General features: G+C 36.6%; 2 long non-coding RNA genes across 2 annotated transcripts in view; both read left to right on the top strand.

Moving 5' to 3' along the window:
* The window catches only part of LOC128640102 (uncharacterized), a 75,574-nt gene that overhangs the window by 42,945 nt on the left and 13,337 nt on the right, over positions 1–19,292 (top strand). The gene's annotated exons all lie outside the window — the stretch shown is intronic.
* Positions 5,825–7,045, top strand: LOC128640103 (uncharacterized). Its single transcript, XR_008399291.1, has 3 exons — positions 5,825–5,878; positions 6,376–6,429; positions 6,860–7,045. It is a non-coding gene; the product is annotated as an uncharacterized LOC128640103 (long non-coding RNA).

Below are 19,292 nucleotides of genomic sequence, written 5' to 3'. Positions count from 1 at the left end.
GATGAATAAGACACCTATTGAAGATCAACTGTTTACCCCTGAATTGACATTCAAAGACCATGCATTGTCCAGGTTGGTGTACCAATGCATGCTAGTGAAGACTGTAGAATATTAGTAGCTTACATACATTAGTCATATTTAGTTCTTAATTAGATATTTAGGGATCACAATCAGAAAAAGGAATACATATTATAGTTGATATAGAGGTATTTGAATGGACATGAAATATTACATTTATGTTCAGCATACATATATTGTTTACATGTGATATACATTATTATGTATAAATTTTATTTTTGAAATTTAAATATTATTTTTAATCAACAATATAATGGTGTATGTATTTCATTAATTTAAAATGAATGTAATGATTATGTGTAAAAAATGTTGATCAAAGTTAGAGCATAGACACCATATGATTTTAAATGTATTTTATGAATATTTTACAACGTGTGTATTAACTTTGTTCCATTTTTATTATTTGTCATTTCAGATTGGCATCTGATGACTTCATGGAATATTTAATTATTTTCTATTAAATATATATTTTTTTTTTTTAGCAGATTCTAATATATATCAATATAATCTGTAAATAAATAAAACTTGGACTCCCATGACTGATAGTTGGCTATTTGACAAGCACATGCATAAGAGAAAATAATGCATTAATAGTAGAAAATAAAATTCTTCAGAGAATATTAAAAGATATATTTTAACATTAATTGGGGAGTCATATTCTTCAATGCTTTTATATTGAAAAAGTATATATTAAAAATATTTAGGATATGTATTAATATTATGATTGTTTTAACATTTAATAAGGTGAAGTGGTTCAATTACATGAAAGTGACAGTGTTGTTGAATGTAAAAAGAATTGTATAAGATCATGTATCTTCCTTAGGTATCTCAAAACATTATTAGAAAATATTTTACAATTATTACATTTATAAATGGTAGGTCATTTAACTTTATAATTTTTAATAATTAGTTATTGGATGCCAGGTTAATCTATGTAATTTTCTAGTGGAGTCATTTAACTATACTTAGTAATATTATGTATTTATTACAATCTTACCTCTTGGGTTAGACATCAAATATCTATATAGAATGTAATTTCCCCTTTAGTTTATTTTGTCAATGTTAAATCAAAATACAATATGTTTGGGTCCTTAAAGGGGTCATTCAAAATGTATATTTTGTATACATTGTTACAAATATCATACAAGAATTTAAACATATTTAGAATGTACTATAGAATTACATTCAGTCTTTAAATATACTTGTTAAAATAAAAATAAATGCACATATCTTAGTCAATGATATAAGGCATCTATATGCAAACAACAATCAGCATCAAAATAGCCTATGTAGAGATGTATTTAATCCACGAATATATATAATTACAATATAATAATTGAATAACAAAACATATAAAGTTGGTCAAATATAAGATTATGATACAAAATGCATACATAACATATAGCTTAATGTCCCTCTACGCTGAAGGCTAAAAAAGACCTCATTTAATAAATATATTTCAGTCAGTGTGTAAAACAATCTAGAAGTTAATCTAAATTTGCTTTACTCATATGTTAGACTCATTTAGCAAAAGGAAGGTGCCTAGGTTTATGATATATTAAGCATTATTGTGAAATGTTTATTTAAAGGGACATGAACTCAAAATATACTTAAAGGTAGCCATTTAAAAAAACAAAGATTTATACATTCTGAATGAGTATTCTATTTTAATCAACTTTAAAACTTGTCTCATATTATGAATGCTCATTGTGATGTTGCTATCATTACTTTAGAAATAAGGCAGTAAATAGCTAATTTATTTGCTTCAGTACTCTGGACAGAACTTGATTGTTTGGAATAATTGATGCAACAATCGTCAAGGACAACCCAGGTTTTTATTAAACAATTGTCCGTAATATAAAATATCATTATTGTTTTTCAAAGAAACATAACAAGATAACTTAACATTTGATAATCGTATTAAATAATAAAGTTGATTAACATTTCATGCTCAATCACCAATGGTAAATTTTTTTGGACAGTGTCCCTTTAAGAGCTTGAAATAGTGTATTTACTTCTCTTCCTATCTTTACATACTTTGCTTGAAAAGCATATCGAGATAGGCTCAGTAGATGAAGATTGGTGGATGCACAGAGATGCCTTATGTGATTGGCTCAACCATGTGCATTTAAATTTCTTATGTTGAGGATATATAAATACTAAGAGAAAATGATTTACATTTTAAAGTCTAAACAATCTTCTATCTCTACAGATCATTTGATACAATTGTTTGTAATGTCTCTTTAAAACTAAAGACGCCATTGCACAATAACATATATGAGCACTTCAGAGAAATACAAGCTCGAGGTTTATTTGCGAATAACAAAGCTGTAGTTTAACATTTATAAACAGATTATCAAAGTTACTGACATTCTTCCCGGAATTTTAACATTAATAAATATTGCGTGGGAAACGCATCTTCAAACACCAGATTAGCATATTTAAACATTAGTGTAATGTCACGCAATAGCACACAATCAATGTGCATTATAAATACATTTAATAGAGCAATGTCAATACTTCACAATAAATTTATTTAAAGAACAATAAAGACATACAATATTAAATGTGTATTTGTATTAAAGAAACAGACCGTTATTAAACCGAGAAATGTCTACAACATTAATAATGTGACAGGATTAGATTTTAAAGAGTATTTAATCATTAATATTTCACGGATCACGGATATTAAATCTGCGTCACACATATCCGCATGACAGGCCCATGAGTTACAAATAAGTCTACATGAAAAATGAAGTTACAGCACCACCAAGCGGTATGTGTAAGGAAGTTACTAAGATATGAAACATTAAGGAACGGCCAATCAGAGTTCATCACACAAACACAACTTGAGTCAGGATGGTCTCACAGACATTATAACAATATTTCAAACTTTTATCCAATCAGATGTACAGATAAATTGTCCCATGGTGCATCTCATGTTTACTTCACCATATAAAAGTCCATTACACGTTGCCATCTTTGTCAGTTCTCTAATGCCTGCAGGCAATATATATTATTATTATACAACCCAGCAGGCATGTCAGTTCCCAGGTTCACCAAGGAGGAGAGCGCTGCACTGGTCCACGCCGTCAAGGACTTTTATCCCCAGCTGTTTGGGAACAAGAGGAGCTCGACAGATGCGCCTGTTAAGAAGGCCCTCTGGGAGTCTATCACCAATGCGGTTAGATTGGTGTGTGACGTCCAGAGGACCCAGGATCAGATCATGAGGAGATTCGGAGATATGAGGTTGCGTTTATCGAAAAAAGTCAACCTCATAAGGGACTGGGTACAAGCCCGTAAAAGAGGGGGCCAAAGAAAGGCCCCGCGGAAACTGTACCTACTCCCTTATGAGGTGACTTTATGCGAGCTCCTCAATCTCCGGGTCCCCAAAAGATTTAGATCCTCGCCATCCTCGGCCTCCTCTTCTTCCCTCCCAGCTGCGGGATCTGAAAGTCCTGACGCGGGGGACAGGGCAGATGCTTCTCCGTCCGGTGGCCTGGGAGGACCCGATAGAGAATCTGAACCAGGTAATTATCCAACTTCATATAATATTTATAATGTTAAAAATCCAAAATGTGTATTTAGTCAGATACTAAACCTATACAGATCTCACAACATACACTACATATGATGTTTAGATATCTGATTTTACATTAGTGATACATGAAATTGGAATGATGTTTCTTGCGCTCTACAGAATATGCGTCACAGAGCGGAAATGTAATTTCGCATCCACGTTAACATGGGTTTGCGGAAAGTGGCATTGCTTTATACATGTTGGTCAAATGACGGATGCGTAATTCCGCTTGGAATCATTGCGCAATGATCGCGAAAATGGCATTTCTCATCCACGTTAACATGGGTTTGCGGAAAGTGGCATTGCTTTATACATGTTGGTCAAATGACGGATGCGTAATTCCGCTTGGAATCATTGCGCAATGATCGCGAAAATGGCATTTCTCATCCACGTTAACATGGGTTTGCGGAAAGTGGCATTGCTTTATACATGTTGGTCAAATGACGGATGCGTAATTCCGCTTGGAATCATTGCGCAATGATCGCGAAAATGGCATTTCTCATCCACGTTAACATGGGTTTGCGGAAAGTGGCATTGCTTTATACATGTTGTTAAAAATTAAATGGAAAATCTTAGATTAGTGAAGAATACAGTATTCTTATTTTAAATATTATATCTAATAAAAAACGAATAATACTAATAAATTATAACATATGGCCATCAATTGATGATTATGTAATAACAAGCATATATTCTTAAAGATACAGTAAACAACACAACTGATTGAAAATAAGAGTCCAGGATATATTTATCATTCATTTAATTGCGGAAACTATTAACTCATGGGACTACCAAAGGATTAATATTTTTCTATTGATTTGTTATTAATGTAAATATTTTAAACATGGCATGATTAGTATTAATGATATGCAATCCTCATTTAATATATTACAGATATGGATGTGGCTGCTGGATCCTCAAGCCAGGGCTTGTCACAGTATGGTATGTCTCATTTTAATTGACATTTGTCTTAGAAACATGGAATGAACATTACATACTAAATACACATTGTTCTATATTTATATGTAATGTCTATTTAATAGATGAAAATTATATAATTATTCGGATATACTTAAATAACATATTTGATTTTAATTGCATGCTCAATACCATTCATTACATCAACATATGGAGTAGATAATTCATTAACAAACAACAACATTGTGGAATCTATTTAATTTTAGATTAAAGGGATACTGAACTACAATTATTAATATTGTCTTTCACATACAGTATGCAATATTAATAAACATAAAATATAATACTATCATCATATGTGACATATTCTATTGCTAAATGTAGTTTAAAATAAAGAAAGTACGTTTATGTGCATCTAAATATTTGTTGACCAACCTGGGTTTATATTGATGATTGGTGGATACCTTCAACAAACAATATTTATTGAATCCAATATTCCTTATCTGCCTTTAAGATTAATATCGAACAACATTCGAATTATAATAGGAGTCAATGTTAAATCATTTTTTACAGTTTGAACATAGAAATCAATTATTTAAATTAATCATGTCAGTGTCCCTTTAAGACAAAATAGATTCATTCATCATTACATTATTTTTATTAAAAACTATTGATATATAAATCTAATTATCTGTTGGAGTTACTTTATATATATCTGCATACTCTAACAGCACCATGATTACATATTAGTAATAATAAAGTTTGTTATGTATTGTGATAAATATGTGTTGTGTCCTAAACAAGATTACTGTACATTGAAAAAATGGCTCGATGTGACACATGTTTGTTTAGATTTGTCAACAGATGCTCCTCAATATGTGGTTTGTGTGTATTCTTGTAACTTCTTAAGGACATATGACGGAATTATTCCGTCATAAAACAATTGAGCTAAGTGAAAGCTGTGTCCTTAAAGGGTTAAGAACATTGATCATTGGGTATATTTAGATATGCAATAGCAGCATCTGAGATGAATTTGATGTCTAATGTAGTCTGACATTAAACATATGTTGAATACAGATATGTTTACAGAATCCCCTTGATTCAATCAAGCATTTTCTGGTGTAATGACTGCTCTATTATTCACATTTTAAAGTTGATTAATGTTAAAATTCTAGACAGATGTGATTTAGTGATATCCAAAATGTGTTTAATAATATATATCTATATCATTCATAGAGAGAGTTGGTGTGGGGAGCCCACAGGAATCCAGCAGTGACATAGAGCCGCCTTTGCGGGCTCCTGGTAAGTCCATTGACTCATTTATATGTAATTGAAGGTGTATTGCTAATCAATATTATGATCATGATTCCGATGAAGCATAACATTATAAAAAATCATAGAATTTATCTTCTGATTATATATTTATTTTTTATATTGAGCGATTAATAATTTCTACTTTATTATTCTACACATTTGTTATTCATAAGATGTCTAACATATGTTTTTTTCATTTTTTAATTTTTTTAACAACAGTCATCAAGTGATACACACATGAGAAATCTTAAATGTTCTATGTACTATGCTTTTATGAATTTAACATTAAGACAAACAATACATTAAGATTCTGATTTATTGACAATAACAAATCTATTGTCATTTGTATGCTCCATCAAAATGATGTAAATCATAACTTTGTGTGTGTATATCTTTAATGCAACATTGATGTGCGTATTTGAGCAACAGTAACATATGTTATAATATCTGATCTTAAGGTGTACACAACATGTTATGTTTTACAGAGATTGATGTCACATGTGGGATGGAGGAGGAAGAGGCTGCCTTGGAGTCTGATGGTATGTGAAATATATCTATCATGTTTCCAACATGTTTCTTTTTTTGAAATCATTTTATTGAAGACATTCAAAGTCTACAGCTTTTTCCCTTTAAAAAGGAATATTATTTGTCTGTTCAAATACACTACTGCCCCCTTTCTATATCAGGCAGCATGAAAATCTGCTTGTATATCTTTTTTTAAGAATATATAATTCATGCCATCATTATGTCACATGCATATTCCATGCCAAAACACAATAATAAGTTTCACATTGTACAGACAGTCATTGAGATTCATCTGAGTGCCTATATAGATACCATATCCTCATTTCAGAATAGTTTACAGATTCAAACACACTTCGAGGTATATTGAAAACATAATCAATTTTAAATGCGTTGATTTGATGTCAGGATGTATGAGATGTTAATATATTTATTTTACATTTTCAGATGGATCCACCACTTCTGGTCATCTGGATTCCGCCCCTGCCCAGTCACAGACCCCTCCCCGTGCACACACCCCTGACCATGGCCACACCTCTGCACACACCCAGAGCCCTTCCCATCACCAAACCCATGACCATGCCCCGACCACTGCCAGCCCTTCCCATATTTCATATCCTGTCCCTCCCAAAAAACGCCCATACACCCCCCTTCGCCGCTCTCCCCGTATTCTGGCCCGTACAGCTGCCCAGACCCAAACTCCCCACTCCCCAGCTGTACGGCCTACCCTGGAGCAGCAGCTCACTACTCCCCAAGCCATTCCCATCCCTCCCCGAGCCAATCCCATCCCTTCCCCCTGTTTAAACCTTCATTGTCCTGGGTGTCAGATTGTCCTTCCCAGGCACAGCTGTAAGTATCATTCTAAATACACTTTATAAGATACTTAAAGGTACAGTGAAGTTAAATTGGTTAAATTGTGATTCAAATCCAGCATGCAATGTTAAGCCAATGTATCATAGAATACTCTTATGAATTATTCGTCATTCTCTTGATATATTTATTGAAAACAACTTATTCCTATAATTAGTTTAAACAATAAAATAAATGTGGCCATCATTTCTTTATTGTTGGATGAATGTATCCATCAACCAGCATGCACAAACAAGGTTCATCAACAAATATTGGCTTCCATAAAAACCAACATTCTTGCATTCAAAATATAGCTTGACAATTAAAACATATAATGAATATGTGTAATTTCTAAAGATTTGTCATGTCATGCTCTATCTGAATCAGTCCATTAAATATTTATGTTCAGTGTCCCTTTAATTGGATATCACTACATATACCAAACACCACTACTTGGATCCAAAATTTTATGTCCAAATGTGGATACATTATCTCTTGTCTAACCCAGTGGGAATGTAATTTCTTCTGGTTGCTATGTTTACACAGCTTGTCCTCAATGCCAAAATGTTTAAGGATAGGTGTGCCTACCACAGTCTAAATTGAATTTTTAAATTGCTGATGTAAGTACAATGTAAATCCTTTAACAAGATTTGATACACTCAAGCTGTATAAGTGGATCATCTAAAACCAATTAAAGGGTTCAACATGTTTGAGTAACATGAGCCTTTAATGATTTCTGTCTGTCTGAATAACCTAATTCATGTGTAAAGAATATATGAAAAATAATTGATGTAAATAATTATTTGTCTTTATGATGACAATGTATGTATTAAAATCTTTTATTCTGTTGTGTAATTATCCTTAATATTAATTTTTATTTTATTTTAGGCTGTGACTCAGCATGGCTCATGCTAGAAGGGATAGCAAGAGTAGAGCAGGCCGTGTTGAGGAACGCAGCTGTCCTGAGAGGGATGAACGACACCATGCAGGCCCAGCTCCGGGTTCAGGACTTGACTCTGCGTGAAATTATGCAATTACGTTCAAGGCCTGAATCTGGAGCTGGACATGCACAGGACAATGAAGAGGATGACCAGTAAGTGGAGGATCTGGATATGCTCCATGGTGGCAGATAATAATCCTCCGTCCACATGTTGAATTTGTATTTATATTGTTGCCCTTTGGCCTTTTTATCAGTTTTTTGTTGTGCCTGTTGCACTCTTTTACCTTGTCATGTGTCTCCAATGAGGCTATGCTGGCCCTTGGCAACTCTCTTCATGGACTGTGATGCACTGTGTTACCTTGTCATGTGTCTCCAATGAGGCTATGCTGGCCCTTGGCAACTCTCTTCATGGACTGTGATGCACTGTGTTACCTTGTCATGTGTCTCCAATGAGGCTATGCTGGCCCTTGGCAACTCTCTTCATGGACTGTGATGCACTGTGTTACCTTGTCATGTGTCTCCAATGAGGCTATGCTGGCCCTTGGCAACTCTCTTCATGGACTGTGATGCACTGTGTTACCTTGCCATGTGTCTCCAATGGGGCTATGCTGGCCCTTGGCAACTCTCTTCATGGACTGTGATGCACTGTGTTACCTTGTCATGTGTCTCCAATGGGGCTATGCTGGCCCTTGGCAACTCTCTTCATGGACTGTGATGCACTGTGTTACCTTGTCATGTGTCTCCAATGAGGCTATGCTGGCCCTTGGCAACTCTCTTCATGGACTGTGATGCACTGTGTTACCTTGTCATGTGTCTCCAATGAGGCTATGCTGGCCCTTGGCAACTCTCTTCATGGACTGTGATGCACTGTGTTACCTTGTCATGTGTCTCCAATGAGGCTATGCTGGCCCTTGGCAACTCTCTTCATGGACTGTGATGCACTGTGTTACCTTGTCATGTGTCTCCAATGAGGCTATGCTGGCCCTTGGCAACTCTCTTCATGGACTGTGATGCACTGTGTTACCTTGTCATGTGTCTCCAATGAGGCTATGCTGGCCCTTGGCAACTCTCTTCATGGACTGTGATGCACTGTGTTACCTTGTCATATGGCTCATATATTCCTTATTTTTAAAAGATTATTTATAAACGTTGTGTATGTTTTCTTACATACTAATAAAATAAATTTTATTTCACAAATCTTTGTCCTCATTCTTCCTGTTATTTTTTGCAAGCTCTAGTTTATGTTGTTTATCCTTAAAGGGACCTAACAAATCTATTTGTTATAATGAAATCATATATGTAAGACAATAGTAAATGACTTTAAGATTAACATCTCCAATGTAATCTTATTATTTGTGTTTATATTATTTTCTCTTAGCTCTATCATTGCCTGATTATGATTAGCAGAGTAATTTCTTTATATATGTATATATATTTTTGTATTTGTGTATATATGTATATTTAAATGTTCATATCCATGTGTGTATTTATAAACTCTGCATGAATTGATGCACCTTTACAAAATGATCTGAGTATTGATACAATGATATAATCCCTGTAAAGTGTTCATTTTATTTAAATAGTATTGACTATGTGTATGCTCTTTTTAAAAACAAAATAATGTCCCTTTAAGTGATGTTGATCACTATTGTAAATGAATGTATTTCCATTTGTAAAGCGTTTTTGTCCTTTTTACAAGAACAAGGACATATAATTTTATTAATAAACAATCTTATTGTAATGTTGACAGCACCTGTATTTCATTTTCAAATCTATATTATTGTCAAAGTGTAACCAAATCAATCTCTGTGTGTAATACAAATAATGTAGATGATGAATATTAGTTAACTAATATGTTAACAAAATACATCTCCTCCCATATATGGCTATAGGTAGGCTGACCATAATTAAACTTGAATAAATGACACGTTTAATCAATACATGTATAACTATTGTTATTCAACAACAATCCAAACATATCTTAAAACATCAATGGCATATGTATTTCTCATGTGTATCTTTTAAATGTTAAAGATATACACCATAGCTATAGTTCAAGGGACAGTCAAGTCCGAAAAGATGATTCATGATTTGGTGACATTCCTAGATAGCAATCTACACACATACTAGTTCATAAAATATAAATACGTTTCTTAATGATATGCCAAGATGTCACTGAGTCCTTGTATTGTCTGCGGTTTTTCAGCGATCTCGGATGCGCCATTTTGCTTAAGACGTCACCTGCCAGGCTGTCCAATGATTCCTTGTATTGACTGACGTTCTTACGTGATCAGGAATATGCCTTTTATTGGATTGCGTTTTGACGCGATCAAGGATGCGCCTTTTTTTTTTGGGCGTTCTTACGTGATCAATAATGTGCCTTTCATTGGATGGCGTTCTTACGTGATCAAGGAAGCGCCATGTTAAGACGGCACATGTAAAGTTAAAAAAACGTGTGATTGGATTGCGTAGTCCCGCAATATTTGTGCACGTTAAAAACGTTTGTGACTGCATGCAATTTTAAAAAGCTTGCGAATATGTATTATTTGCATCATGTTACATTGTTGACCCGTAGCTGATAAAGACCAACACATTCTCTTTTGCTGGATGTCTGGTTGAATCAACGAACGAAAGCAAAATGTTTTCATGCATAGGATATTTCTAGGCAAGTGCAAATCTCTACAGTCCATGTTTAATATGTTTGTCAACAATGTTCCTTTTTCGTAAAAATTAATGTTGTGTTTAATGTTGAACATATCTAATTAATAAATATGCGCTATTGTGTTTGAATAAAGTAATCAATATGCATTTATCATATGCTAAATATATGATGCCGACTTCTTCTAAATGTAATTTCGTTGTATATTTTATGAAAGGTTCATTAGACACTCACATTATAAATAAAAATATTTGATTTTGTCTATAGTTAGATAGTCCATTGTTTAACCAATAGGTTTATTTTGTCTTGTGTTGTAAGAAAATGTAAGTTATTTTCTTACTCCTCGCAAAGCCAATGAGTTTCATGTGAGTACCATCTCCAGCTTTGTCCAGTTTGTGTAAAGGTTCTTTTCATATGTTAATGATGGGGTATTGTGTTTTACGGTTGTAATGGTGGTTCATCTATATTTAAAATATAGCTAACCCTATTTTATTTGCAAGTGTTTGAAGCTTTTTAATATTGCTATCAGTATATGTTAATCTTGTTGTTTGTAGTAGTGTCTATTACATACAGTTATGTAAAAAATATAGGATACTGTCCCTTGAATGCAAATGTTGTTTTTTTGTATCATGTATGAGATCCACATAGTTTAATCTTCAAATATATTTTTGTTAGCATATTTCACCCCCCCACTCCTAAAAGGAATTTAAACCATATTCATTGTTAAAATAAAAATAGTTACAATAAAATATTAACACAATAATGTCTCTTAAAGAAAATAGACTTTATTTAACACGTCAATATAAATGTGATTTTCAAATTTTTTTTTGGAAAAAGTACATGTAGATATAGCAACAAGCTTAAAATGTGTTAGCATATGTAATGTTGTTAAAGGGACAGTTTCGAAAAAAATTTTTTTAACATTATTCGAAAAGTAAATTCTGTAATAACAAGGATATCAAATGTTTCTCAACAATTGAACATTTGTCTGGGTTTATTTAAATTTGCTATCTAAACCTATGAGGTTGGTGTGCTCATTTCTTAAATCTTGAAGAGTGCTTGTAATCATTATACAATTTGAGCACTAGAGGGCATTTGGATAGCATTTGTATATGTAAAACCTTGTGCTCATACAGCATATTATTGACCATGTATTGATCATTGATATCTAAAATGTTGTTATGTCAGAACAACAAATAAGTGGTCATTTTTCATAGTCATAGATACAAGGGTAAGCACATAAGTCACACATGTATTTCTCCATGTTTTGTTGTTTCAAACTTTATAATGCGTAATACAGTGTTTTCTTTGTAATCAATAATTTTCTGACTGTCCCTTTAAGCTGTGTTATTGGCATTCAAACAGTAATATGCCATCATGGATAATTGTTATGGTAATTTAGTTAGCGATTCGGGAAACAGTTTGGACATCACATCACAGAAACCAATCAATATCATGAACAAGGATAGGTATGTGATGATGTGGTTTTCACACACTTATAACCCACACTCTGCAAAGAATCTTCCTCCATGGACCCGGTCCCATAGAAGTCGATTATATACAGAGTGTGGTCCACAAGTGTATGAAAACCACATCATCACATACCTATCCATTACCCAAAAAAAATAATTTAAGATGGAAAAAAATACTTACTTCCTCTTCCTTCCCCTCTTCCCACGGGGCTGAGGCTCTGGGAGAGGCAACTGCCGACTCCGAAGAGTCCTCCTTGGAGCTGTTGTGGGAGGAGTGGAAGGAAGAGTACTGGGACGACCAAGGTGAGGAGTAGATGGCTGAGGAGGAGGAGGAGAAGATGGATGAGGAGGAGAAGATGGCTGAGGAGGAGGAGGAGTAGATGGCTGAGGAGGAGGAGGAGTAGATGGCTGAGGAGGAGGATGATGAGATGGGCCGGCAGGAGGAGATGGCCCAGCAGCAAGAGGCCCAGCAACAAGAGGCCCAGCAACAGGAGGTAGACCAGCATGCGCCTCCCGGAAAAATGTGAACATTTCCTGATGAAGATTGAACATTCTTGTTTGTCCTTCTTGTATTGTATTCAGTATACTGATTATTTCATTTTGGCCTTGAATTATTTGATTCTGCCCATCAAGTATTCTGCGCCGTCCTTCTATGTTTTCTATCCGGGAGGTACGCATCTGGTCTATGTACTCCAGTAGAACCCGCACCTCCGCTATTTCTTCTTGTTGTGCCTGTTGAACCCGTGCACGGCGGGGTGCCCGTGCACGGCGGAGTGCGGGTCTTTGAGGGACCTCGGGTTCCGCGGGTTCAGCGGGATCCTCCTGTGCTTCCGGGGCCTCTTGATCATCTCCCGTGCGCTGTTCGTCACGGGGGGCCTCTTCCCTCCGAAGTGGGAATTCCTCACCACCACTCTCATCCCGGGGAGATGCAGGAGGCTGTGCTGCCTCGTCCCCAGACTCTGTATATTAAAAAAAAAAGAAAAAAAGAAATGTATATATTAGCATATTTGCAAATAAAGTTTTAAATGACTTAGCTTACGATACAATTACAAATGCAGAATCATTAATCCACTTTGAAATCTAACAAACAATCAATTCTATTTCCGCTTTTTCTAAACAGTGTTTGTGATATCTGGTCAATGTGAATGTTTTTGCGTTTGTTTTCAGTCTGTTTAAATGCACACCTAACCTATAGCCTAGATACTGATGTAACCGCTAAGTAATAGAATGCGTGTAAACAGCGTAATAGCATTAATCTGATCCTTAACACATGAAACCCAATGTTTTATCTTTCATGATTTATAAGCATACATTTAGTATAAACTTTCGAATGTACTTTTGTTATCTAATTAGCTTCATTCTCTGGATATTCTTTGCTGAAAAGCATATCTAAATATGTTTATAAGATTCTGATTGTTAGCTGAATATAGCTGCCTCCTGTGATTGTTTCACCGTGTGCATGGCTATTTCTTCATTAAAATATATCTCAAGAATGAATCAAATTATGTAATATAAGTACATTTGAATGTTTTGTCAAATTGTATTCGCTACCTCAATCATGAAAGTAAATGTTTGCGTATAGTGTCCATTGAAATACATTCGTATGTGAAATTATTGTTCAATGAGCTTACCGTCAGATGAGAGTGGCAGGTTCCCGGTATCGATTCCTCCGATACCGACTACTTCCACCTCGGAGATGCTGGGCCGCAACATTTCCTCCCATCTGCAGTACTCCATTTCAAGGGCAGGGCCGCCACCGGTCCCTGCAGCATGTCGGGCCTCCAGGCTTAACTTTTTTTTAAGTTCAAGTTTACAGTCCCGGTACCGATGTTTGATGGAATCCATATCCCGGTTCCGGCCACCCACTGCATTGACTGCATTCCGAATCTCGTTCCAGAGCCTCCTCCTGTCAGTCGGGGTAGTCTTCTGGTGCTGCAGCATCCTATACCTGGCCATATAGGCCTCTACGAGGGCCTCCTTCTCCTCCATCGTAAACCTCGCCTCCCTAGTCGCCTTGGCCTTCCCCTGTGACGATGCCCTCTGTTTCCCGGACTGTGAAGCCCTACTCTGACCGCCACTGGGCCCAGCCACTTGGTCATCTTGAACCAAGTGGCTGGGTCCACCCACCGCTTCCACCCCCGCTTCCTGCCCCCCTTCCTGCCCCCCTTCCTGCCCTGTTCCTCTCCCCCTCCCTCTACTCCCCCCTCTACCTGTCCCCTGCCTGGCCTCCATCTCCTCCCTAAACTAAACCCCAAATAATCAAAAAAAAGTGAGTGTGATGAAATGAAAGGGGGTCAAAATAAAGAACTAAAAAGACAAAAAAGGTGCTTAAAGTGTGAGGGATGTAAAAAAAAAAGAGGGTAAGGAGTATTTAAATAAACGAAAAGAATAAGACTAAAAGGAGGATATGTAAACTAAATGTAACTAGGGGATGGGTATGGGATGGGTATGGGGTATGGGATAAGAGTAAATGGGATGAAAGGGAATGGGACTACAAGGAATGGGGTATGGAGTGTAGTATGAGGGGGTAGGGGGTATGGAGTGTATGTAGTGTTATTGATAAGTGTATGTATGTATTGAATGTGTTTGCGTGTAAATGTGTTAAGTGTACAGATAAATCACTCGCTCGCTAACTAACACTACTTCTAATTCTCAATAACAAACACTCCCACTAACGCTCACTAACTACCACTAACTGACGCTCACACTAACAACTATCACTAATAACTCCCACTAACTCACTCACGCTCCCACTAACAGACTCTCTCCCACTCCCGCTAACTCCCACTAACTCACTCACTCTCTCACGCTAACACTACCAACTGACTATCTCACGCTAACACTACCAACTGACTCTCTCACGCTAACACTACCAACTGACTATCTCACGCTAACACACTCTCAAAAATTCGCAAAATCTCTATTCTTAAATCTCCAAAGACCCACCAGCAACACAGTCAAAGAAGCCCTGCTTGTGTGGTGCTTATATACCCTGTGTAAATGTTTAATGATGTCCCAATTTCCATTGTAATTAGTGTTCAGGTGTGCTTTATTAGCAATTAATATTATTGCAATGTGTATTAGGTGTGTTAATTTGCGCATGCTCATTTTGAGTTGGTATTTGTGGAATGTGTAGAATGCGATGATGTCATAGTGGTCGTTTTCTCTAACATTGTCCAATAGTATTCTTTTTAAATGTGAATTTGCGATGGTGTGTTCTTCGTGAAGTGTTGTATATGTATGTTTTTCATAATATATAATGATATTGAATGCGATTTTTTTTTTAGTGTATGTATATATTTTTTATTCCTTGTTGTTATTGTGCGATTTTCCGCATCTTAAAGTATATGCGTATTACCCGTATAAATAGTATTAAAACTTCCCCCGCTTGTGAATGTGTAATGCTTGTGTGCTTTGTTGATTGATTGATGTTGTGACATTTGCGGCGTGTTATTGTTGTGCATGATGTGGTATGCGTCATATGACCGAGCTGTGCGTATTCTCGCGAGATCGAGTGTTAGGTAAAAAAAGCTATTTTTTGCCTTTCCCATTGATCTCTATGGGAGACTGTCTAACGCGGGCAGGATTACGCGTGTGACATACACGCGTTAGGAGCATCGTTAGATGGTCTTATATTAACTCTAAATACCGGAGTCAAACAATGACGTGCGTTAGACATAAAACACGCGTGGCGTTAACAGCCCATCTACCGCCGAACTCTAAATCTAGCCGTGGGCCTGCTATATGGCAAACCAACCACGTTAGTCAATGTTTATGCCCCCAACACCCACCAGGCAACCTTTTTCCGCAATATTTTTAATAAAATTTTAGCTTTCCACAAAGGTTCATTAATTATAGGGGGCGACTTTAATACACCATTAAACCCACTTTTAGATAGTTCAACAACTCAAACCCAGCTATCGAAAAGAACGCTTAAATCTATTAGAGATGACCTACTGTTGCTAGGAGTACACGATCCATGGCGTGTTCAAAACCCTACTAGTAAAAGTTTTACTTTTTATTCAGCATCTAAGCGCTCCCATTCACGCATTGACTATATCCTCATAGACCACCTAACTATATCTTCAGTCACACATACTGATATCTCCCCCACTGCATGGTCAGACCATTCGGCTGTCATATGTACCGCACAATGGACTTCCCTTCCTTTTAGGCCCTTCCAATGGCGTTTTGATGACGCCCTACTTAATGATGCTCCTACTTTTCAACAAATAAATGCAGCACTAACTGAATACTTCTCAAGCAACAATACACCGGACATTGCCCCAAATATTCTGTGGGAAGCCCATAAATGCTTTCTAAGAGGTGAGATAATAAAAATTAAGGCCGCACAAAAAAAACATCTTAGAACATGCCATAAAGATCTCACCTACAAATTCCAGCAGCTTGATAGGTCCCATACACTGAACCCCCAAGATACATCACTAAAATCCAAAAGAGATCAAGCTAAAAGCAACCTTATGACATTCTTAGAACACACGGCACAAACACAAGCTTTAAAACTATGACAGAAGTTTTTTGTGGAAGGTAATAGACCTGGCAAATTACTGGCGAGAGCGCTTAAAACTAGGCACACTACAAGATGAGAACAGAGACACCACAGTAGACTCTTACAAAATAGCTGAGATATTTAGAGGCTATTATGCGGCCCTTTATAATTTGATCCCCAATAGAAATAAAGAGAACCATAGAGCACAATGCCTTGAGTACCTAGACCGGATAACTGTACCTACTATCCCATCTGACGACCTAGAGTCCCTCACCGCCCCAATCTCAGTAGAGGAGATTAATACAGCAATACAGTCCTTGAAGGCAGGGAAGAGTCCAGGTCCTGATGGACTCACAAACTCCTATTACAAAAAGTTTAAACACCTGTTGTTACCACATCTACTCTCTGTCTTTAATCAGATCGACCAAGAACCTAAGCTTCCACATTCCATGCTTGAAGCTATAGTGACTGTCATACCTAAACCAGGTAAAGACCCCACAATCCCCTCAAACTACCGCCCGATCTCACTTCTAAATGTAGACGTGAAGATCTACGTGAAGATCCTAGCCACCAGAATCAATAAATTCTTACCCCTGCTGATTCATCCAGACCAGGTGGGCTTTGTGCCGCAGAGAGAGGCAAAAGACAATACCGTAAAGGTACTTCAATTAATGCAATACGCTACTAATCACAACATACCCTCTATTCTACTTTCAACTGACGCTGAAAAAGCTTTTGACAGACTGGACTGGACCTTTCTGACTTTGACTTTAAAAAAATTCGGCTTCCCTGACAGCTTCATCTCCAGAATATTTGCCCTCTACTCTAACCCGACGGCCAAAATTAAAGTAAATGGGATCCTATCTACCTCATTTACTATATCAAATGGCACCAGACAAGGCTGCCCATTATCCCCTCTACTATTTGTCCTTTCAATGGAAATTCTAGCCACAAACCTACGACATAACCCTGATATTCACGGATTTAACATAAGCACCACCCACCATAAACTTGCACTATACGCAGACGATTTACTGTTGACTCTAACGCGCCCATTCATGTCTCTCTCTGCGGTTCAGAGCTCCCTGGCGGAGTTTGGCAGGTGCTCCAATTATTCGGTCAATCATACTAAATCAGAAATCCTTCCTATTAACCTAAATAACACAGATATTCAAAAACTTCAGTCCCATGTACCCTATCAGATACAACAGACAGCTTTAAAATATTTAGGTATCCACCTTACCAGCGACAAACAAAAACTAATTGATCTGAACTATGAAACTTTAATGGCCAGTATCCATGGGGACACATCCTTATGGTTACACAAACAAATATCGTGGCTGGGCAGAATTGGGGTAACTAAAATGACCATTCTCCCTAAGATACTCTATCTATTTCAGACTCTCCCTATCCCGCTCCCGGAAGCATATGTTTCTAGGCTTCAGACAGTACTGAATTCATATATCTGGAGAAAACGCCCACCCAGAATTGCCAGAACTACCCTTTACTTACCAAAAAAATTTGGGGGCCTAGGAGTACCAGACTTATCTAAATACCGAAGTGCAGTGTTTCTGAGAAGAATAGTAGATTGGTGCACACTCCCCTTAAATTATAATAGACTTTGGGTTACACTGGAACATGATCTCACTAAATCCGTTCAATTAGGGTCATACTGTTGGCAACCCAGGGGAAACCAACCACTATTGACTAAAGAATACCCAATAATAAAAGAAACATTCGAAGTATGGCTACAAGTGCTCCATAGGCATAAACACATATCTACGATCCCCTCTCCCTTGACAACTGCACTGTCTAATGCTGACTTTCCAATAGGGATATCCTTAACGCCGAAAGTACAGAGTGGTTTAGACTGTCTGCTCCCATTATACACTTTAATTGATGAGGGAAAACTGGTCTCCAGACAACACCTAGAAGAGCTGTCTACCACACGTTTTACAAATTGGTTAAGATACTTACAGCTTAAACACTTTATAGACTCCCATGGACACAAACATCTGATCATAAGAGACCGTACTACACTAGAGAAATATTGCACTCAAGACCTTCCACAGACACATATGATCTCCTCTCTATATCAACTCTTACTCATACCTCAAGAGCCTTTAAAATCACCAACAATCAGCTCATGGCATAAAGAACTCCCATACACTCTTACAGAACAAGAGTGGCTACTAGTATTTCAAAATACAGCAAAATCTGCACACTCAGCAACCTTATTAGAAACAAACTATAAATTTTTGCTACGCTGGTACCTTACTCCACATAGGCTAAAATTCATCTTCCCTGCGGCGTCAGACAGATGCTGGAGAAGATGTACAGGCAAAGGGACCCCCTTCCACATATGGTGGGAGTGCCCTAAAATAGGAAATTTTTGGAAGAGTATCAATGATGAGTTATGTAAGTTGCTGAACTATGATATTCCATTAGAC

This window comes from Bombina bombina, chromosome 9 (assembly GCF_027579735.1).
Source record: "Bombina bombina isolate aBomBom1 chromosome 9, aBomBom1.pri, whole genome shotgun sequence".
In the NCBI taxonomy this organism is placed as follows: Eukaryota; Metazoa; Chordata; class Amphibia; order Anura; family Bombinatoridae; genus Bombina; species Bombina bombina.
Note: the sequence above shows the minus strand (reverse complement) of the source record. Positions and strands in the feature narration are given on the sequence as shown.